The sequence below is a fragment of the Pleurodeles waltl genome, chromosome 3_1 (genome assembly GCF_031143425.1).
Source record: "Pleurodeles waltl isolate 20211129_DDA chromosome 3_1, aPleWal1.hap1.20221129, whole genome shotgun sequence".
NCBI lineage: Eukaryota > Metazoa > Chordata > Amphibia > Caudata > Salamandridae > Pleurodeles > Pleurodeles waltl.
In genome coordinates this window covers 56,158,268-56,164,267 of record NC_090440.1, presented here as the reverse complement: position 1 = coordinate 56,164,267, position 6,000 = coordinate 56,158,268, and positions in this window count along the sequence as shown.

Below are 6,000 nucleotides of genomic sequence, written 5' to 3'. Positions count from 1 at the left end.
TGTTACTGTATGAGATATTTCACAAATACTTTACACATTGCCTTCTAAGTTAAGCCTGCCTGCTCTGTGCCAAGCTACCAGAGGGTGAGCACAGGATCATTTGGGTTGTGTTGTGACTTACCGTGCCTAGGATTGTGGTCCCTACTTGGACAGGGTGCATACCTCTGCCACCTAGAGACCCAATTTCCAACATTGTTGATCAGCAGTGAGGATAGGACTTGTGTTTGTGCAGTGCCATATAATAGCTACGTATACACTACCTACCCACAGTTAAAGGTCATTTTGATTTTTTCTCTTTTTTTTTCAAAACCTTCCGTGCTTTACATTTCTAACCAATCCTATACATCATGTCTCTAACTGGGCCCACAAGTGGCGCTGTGGATTTTGACCTGGCTAAGCTAGAGGAGTACAAAGTTACCCAGCTGAAGAGCTTCTGCAAAGATATGGGGATACCTGCTCATGGAGCTTCCAAGAAGGGAGAGTTTCAAAAGGCACTGAGGGCCTGGGCAGATTCCTGCACCCAAGACAATGATGAGTTGGGGGAGCCTGAGAAGAGCTCTTCTGAGGAGCTGCCAACAGCAGTAGGGGATGACACCACTGGATTTGTTCCTCCTTTGAGACCAGGAAGCAGTGTCTCCAGTCATGGCCTGACCGCAGAGGAAAGTAGAGAGGAGAGAGAATTCCAACTGCAGTTGGTGAGATTAAAAATAGAGGCAGAGGAGAGCTGAAAGGCAGGCTGAGGATGAAAGAGCCTTAGCTGAGAAGAAACTTCTGTTGGCTCATGAAATGTGTCTGCAAGAGCTGGAGCTCAAGATTAGGCAGTCTGAATCCAGCAGTAAAGGTGGCAGCATACATGCAGGACCTGCTGGAGACAAGACGGTTTGTGTACCCAAGGATGTGGTGCCCAGTTATGTGGTGGGAGATGACATTGATAAGTGGTTTTCCGCTTATGAAGTTGCACTGAGTGCACATGGGGTTCCTGAAGAGCACTGAGGGGCGGGTCTGTAGAAACACATGCCTACAATTGGGAGGGACACACTTCTGAAATTAGACATTGGGGACCAGAACAAGTACACTCACATGAAAGCCATTTTGATTGCCAAATTTGGACTGACCATGAGAAGTATTGCCAAAGATTCAGGAACAGTAACAAGCTCCCCAACCAATCCTGGGTAGACTTCATTGATTGCTCCAGTAAGGCACTGAATGGCTGGGTACAGGGCAGTAAAGTCAGTGTTTATGTTGGGTTGTACAATTTAATCCTAAGAGCGCACATGCTCAGTACTTGTTTTACAGAGTTGCACCAGCACCTAAATGACAGTAAACTGACTGATCCCAGGAAGCTTTCTGAGGAGGTAGATCTCTGGGCTAGCACCCGAGTGTCCAAAAAGGTATCTGGATGGGACTCCCACAAGGGTGGTCAGGGTTTCAAACAGAAGAAAGTGGGGTGAGAAAAACCTAAAAATAAGGAGTTAGCTAAAGGCCCCCAAAATAATTCCCACGAGATAAGTGGTATCCAGTCCCATTCTGAGTCTAAGAAGAAAGGGTTCTTTGATTACAAGACAGGGAGATGGGTTCCCTAAAGTGCAGAGTGTTCCAACTATGGACAACTAAGGGTGACTCCAAATGTCCAAAGAGGGCACAGCCCCCCATTGGTGTGCAGACCCATAGGTTGGCTAGTGTAGTTATCAGGGAAGAGGTAGGCCCAGATAGCTTTAGGGAACAGACAGAAGTAATCCTAATGTCCCCGGTGGGATGCAGATATGGTGCCAAGAGCCCACATGCCTAACATTACTTCTAAGTATAGGCAGTGGATCACCATTAATGGGTATCTGGAGCCTGGAAGAATGGCCCAGACAACTGCCAAGGACAGGAGCAAGGGGGGCGGGAAACCAGTCCCAGAAGTTTCCATGGTGGAGGGTGATGGAGTCCCTGAGAAGGAGGCCCCTGAGCCAACCGGGGAAGAACATTGCCTCCCTAGGTAACTGACCTGAGCTTGCTGGCTAGCAAGTCGAGGGTGGGTACCCCAGGAAGGAATTCTGCAAAGTGCAGAAAGAATTTCCCACTCTTGATGGCTTGAGGCGACAGTACTCAGCCCATGTAGCAGGTGAAGCCTCTGGGGATCACCTCATTTAGTGGGAGAATGATCTCCTACATAGTGAGCCTAAGGCTCCAGGTACTGGGGCAGCATGTGTGCAGGTAGTCCCCCAGTGTTACCGGGCCTTCCTACTGTGTTTGGCTCATGATATATCCCTGGCAGGACATTTAGGGCAAGACAAGACCGTTGTCAGGCTTGTCACCCACTTCTATTGGCCCTGAATGAAGACAGCCTCAGATACATTCTGCAGGTCCTGTCCCACCTGCCAGGCCAGTGGAAAGTCAGGGAAAAAGCTGATGGCTCCCCTGATCCCACTTCCCTTCAGTGGCACCCACTTTGAAAGGGTGGACATTGACGTCATTGGTCCATTGGACCCCAAGACAGCCGTAGGCACCAGGTTTATACTGGTCTTGGTGGACTATGCCACACGCTACCCAGAGGCAATCCCTCTGAAGATGGTGACAGCACCTGTGGTGACCAGAACTTTAATGGGGATCTTTCCCCATGTGGGGTTCCCCAAGGAGATAGTGTCTGACAGAGGCACTAACTTCATACCGCCATACATGAATTCTATGTGGGATGCATGTGGTGTAACATACAAGTTCACCATACCCTATCACCCCCAATCCAGTGGTCTAGTTGAAAGATTAAAAAAGACCTTGACAGGCATGATTACAGACCTACCTCAAGCCATGAGGCATAAGTGGGACATCCTCTTACCATGCCTTCCCTTTGTTTACAGAGAGGTGCTCCAGAAGGGAGTAGGGTTTAGTCCCTTTGAGCTTCCCTATGGCTACCCTGTTAGGGAACCTCTAAGCATTGTCAAAGAGGAGCTGGAGAAAGTTACCAGGAAAGCCCACCAGGATGTGGTCAGCTACATGTTGGCTCTCCACAGCCAGATACACCACTTCTGGAAAAAGGCCAAAAGCAACCTTAGAGCCAGTTAAGAGTAATAAAACACTGTTACGACCAGATGCCCACTCTAGTGGAGTTTCAACCTGGCAACAAAGTATGAGTCATGGAACCAGTATAGCCCAGAGCTCTCCAGGAACGCTGAACTGGCCCATATGAAATAAAGGCATGTAAGGGGAAGGCCTCTTACTTAGTGGACCACCAGACCCCTAGAAACCCTCTAAGGGCGCTCCATGTCAACAGACTCAAGCCTCACTTTGAGAGGTCTAAAGTCAGCATGCTCCTTCTGACAGCTGAAGGTGTGCAGGAGGAAACTGAACATCTCCCTGACCTCTTCCTTGCTTCGGAAAGTGATGGTTCAGTGGAGGGTGTCACCCTATCTGACTCCCTTACCCTCAAGCAGAAGGGTTACTGCTACCAGTTGCTGGGACAGTTTGCCCCACTGTTCTCCCTCACACCTGGACTCACACATCTATGTGTCCATGACATTGACACAGGAGACAGTTCCCTGTAAAGAACAAATTTACAGGTTGTCAGATAGGGTGAAAACCAGTATCAAGGAGGAAGTTGCCAAGATGCTACCTTTAGGGGTGATTGAAACCTCCAACAGTCCCTGGTCCAGCCCAGTGGTATTGGTACCAAAGGCTGCCCCACCGGCTGAACCTTCGTTCTGTGTGGACTACCCAGGCTTCAGATGCATCACCAAGACTGACACGCCTCCCATCCCCAGAGCTGATGAGCTCATTGAGAGTCTAGGCACTGCCAAATCCCTCAGTACCTTTGATTTGACATCAGGGTACTGGCAGATCGCCTTGACTTAGGGGGCAAAAGAGAGGCCAGCAATCCCAACCCTTTAGGGACATTACCAATTCCAGGTGTTGCACTTTGGCTTGAAGAATGCCCCTGCTACCTTCCAATGGTTGGTCAACAGGGTCCTGGCTGGTAAAGAGGTGTTCTGTACCGCCTACTTAGATGACATTGCTTTCTACAGTGCCAGCTGGGTGGAACACCTGCTTTGCCTCTGAGTGGTGCTCCACGCCCTGCAACAGGCGGGACTGACAATCAAGGCCAGTAAGTGCCAAATTGGGCAGGGTTCTGTGGTGTTTTGGGGGAAAAAGTACAGCCCCTCCAGGCCCAGATTTAAACAATCATGGCTTGTCAGCCACCTAGAACCCAAATTGAAGTGAGAGCCTTCCCAGGCCTCACTGGCTACTACAGGAGATGTGTTAAGGGTTATGGTACCATGGTTGCCCCCTTAACTGAGTTGACTTTCAAGAAGCAGCCCAGGTTGGTGAACTGCACAGAGGCTTGCCAGAAAGCCTTTGATTCCCTCAAGAAAGCTGTGTGCACAGCAACTGTGCTCAGGGCCCATGATTACTTCAAGGAATGCAGATGGACACTTCAGAGCATGGCAAAGGGGTAGTCTTAGCATAGCTGAATGAGGAGGGCCTAGACCAACCGGTAGTCTTTATTAGCAGGAGGCTACCTCCACGGGAACAGAGGTGGAGTTCCATTGAAAGAGAAGCATCTGCTGTGGTCTGGGCACTGAAGAAGCTCAGACCATACCAGCTTGGGACTCACTCCCTCGTTCAACCAGACCATAGGCCCCTTTGATAACTCATGCAGATAAGTAGTGAAAATCGTAAACTCTTGAGGGGGTCGATCTCCCTACAGGGAATGGACTTTGTAGTGGAGCATCACCCAGGACTGACCACGCCAATGCTGATGGTCTCTCCAGATTCTTCCCCCTTAGTGATGAGAGCTCCCAAGGGGTTGGGTAGCTTTCCCCATTTTCAGCTGGGGGACACACGTTAGACCTGACAGTCTAAGGGTGGTCATTCCCAAACAGTTTGCCTGCCTCCCTCGATATTTCTGACCCTGTTTTTGCTGGTTTTAGGACTCTGCGCACTTTAGCACTGCTGACCAGTGCTAAAGTGTATATAGTCCTAAAACCAGCAGAAACAGGGTCAGACAAATGGAGGGAGGCAGGCAAAAAGTTGGGGCCTAAGAAAAACCTTGGACTCTTGCATGTACTTTCATTTTACATAGTCTTAGGACGTGATTGAGAGATAGATTTCTCCGTCAGGGCGACGGTGTATCAGCACTCCAAATTTAGAGACGTCTGCTGCCCCAGCGGACATCTCTTACATTGGCAGAAACTGCTCTTATGTTTTTGGGCAATACATGCATGGTCAAAGAAGAAGCAGAGGTGCTGCCAGTACCATGCTATTTCTGTTCAGAACCATTAATTCCAGTGATGCATCAAAGCACATCCCATCCAGCACTTAATTTGTGCCTGTGTTTTCGTGTGCTATGCAGAGGAACTTATAAAAGCAGTTATTTAGCCGGAACAGCCGTCATGTTGACGGAGCTGTATAGCACACATTCAATGTATCTTTTTATTTTCAAAATCCCAAAGCAAGATTTTCTTTTTGAAAATAAAAACGCAATGATCCCCTCTGGGAGTTTTCTCCCATGCTGTGGGGGTCATTGAATTGTTTTTATGTTTACTTACTGCTACATTTTAGATGGTGGTAACTGAAAGTAAAAACTTGCCAATTGTTTGCACACGTAGGGCCTTATTTATACTTTTTGGTGCAAAACTGCACTAATGCAGTTTTGCACCAAAACGTTTTGCACCGGCTTGCACCATTTTTTAGCACCAGCTGGGCACCATATTTATGGAATGGTGCAAGCCGGTGCAAAGGGTAGGTTGGTGTAAAAAAAATGATGTTAGGCAGGTTAGAGTCAAAATAAATGACTCTAACCAGATTAGCGTCATTGTTTTACTCTAAGGGGCATATTTATACTCTACATTGAATTAGGGTCATTTTTTAACTCTAATTAGGTGCAAAACGAACTCCTTATTTATACTTTGGTGCTAGACCTGTCTAGCGCCAAATTTATGGAGTTAAAGTAATTTTTTGGAAGTGGAAACCTACCTTGCCTCAGTGAGATGCAAGGTAGGCGTTCCCGTGCAAAAAATTACT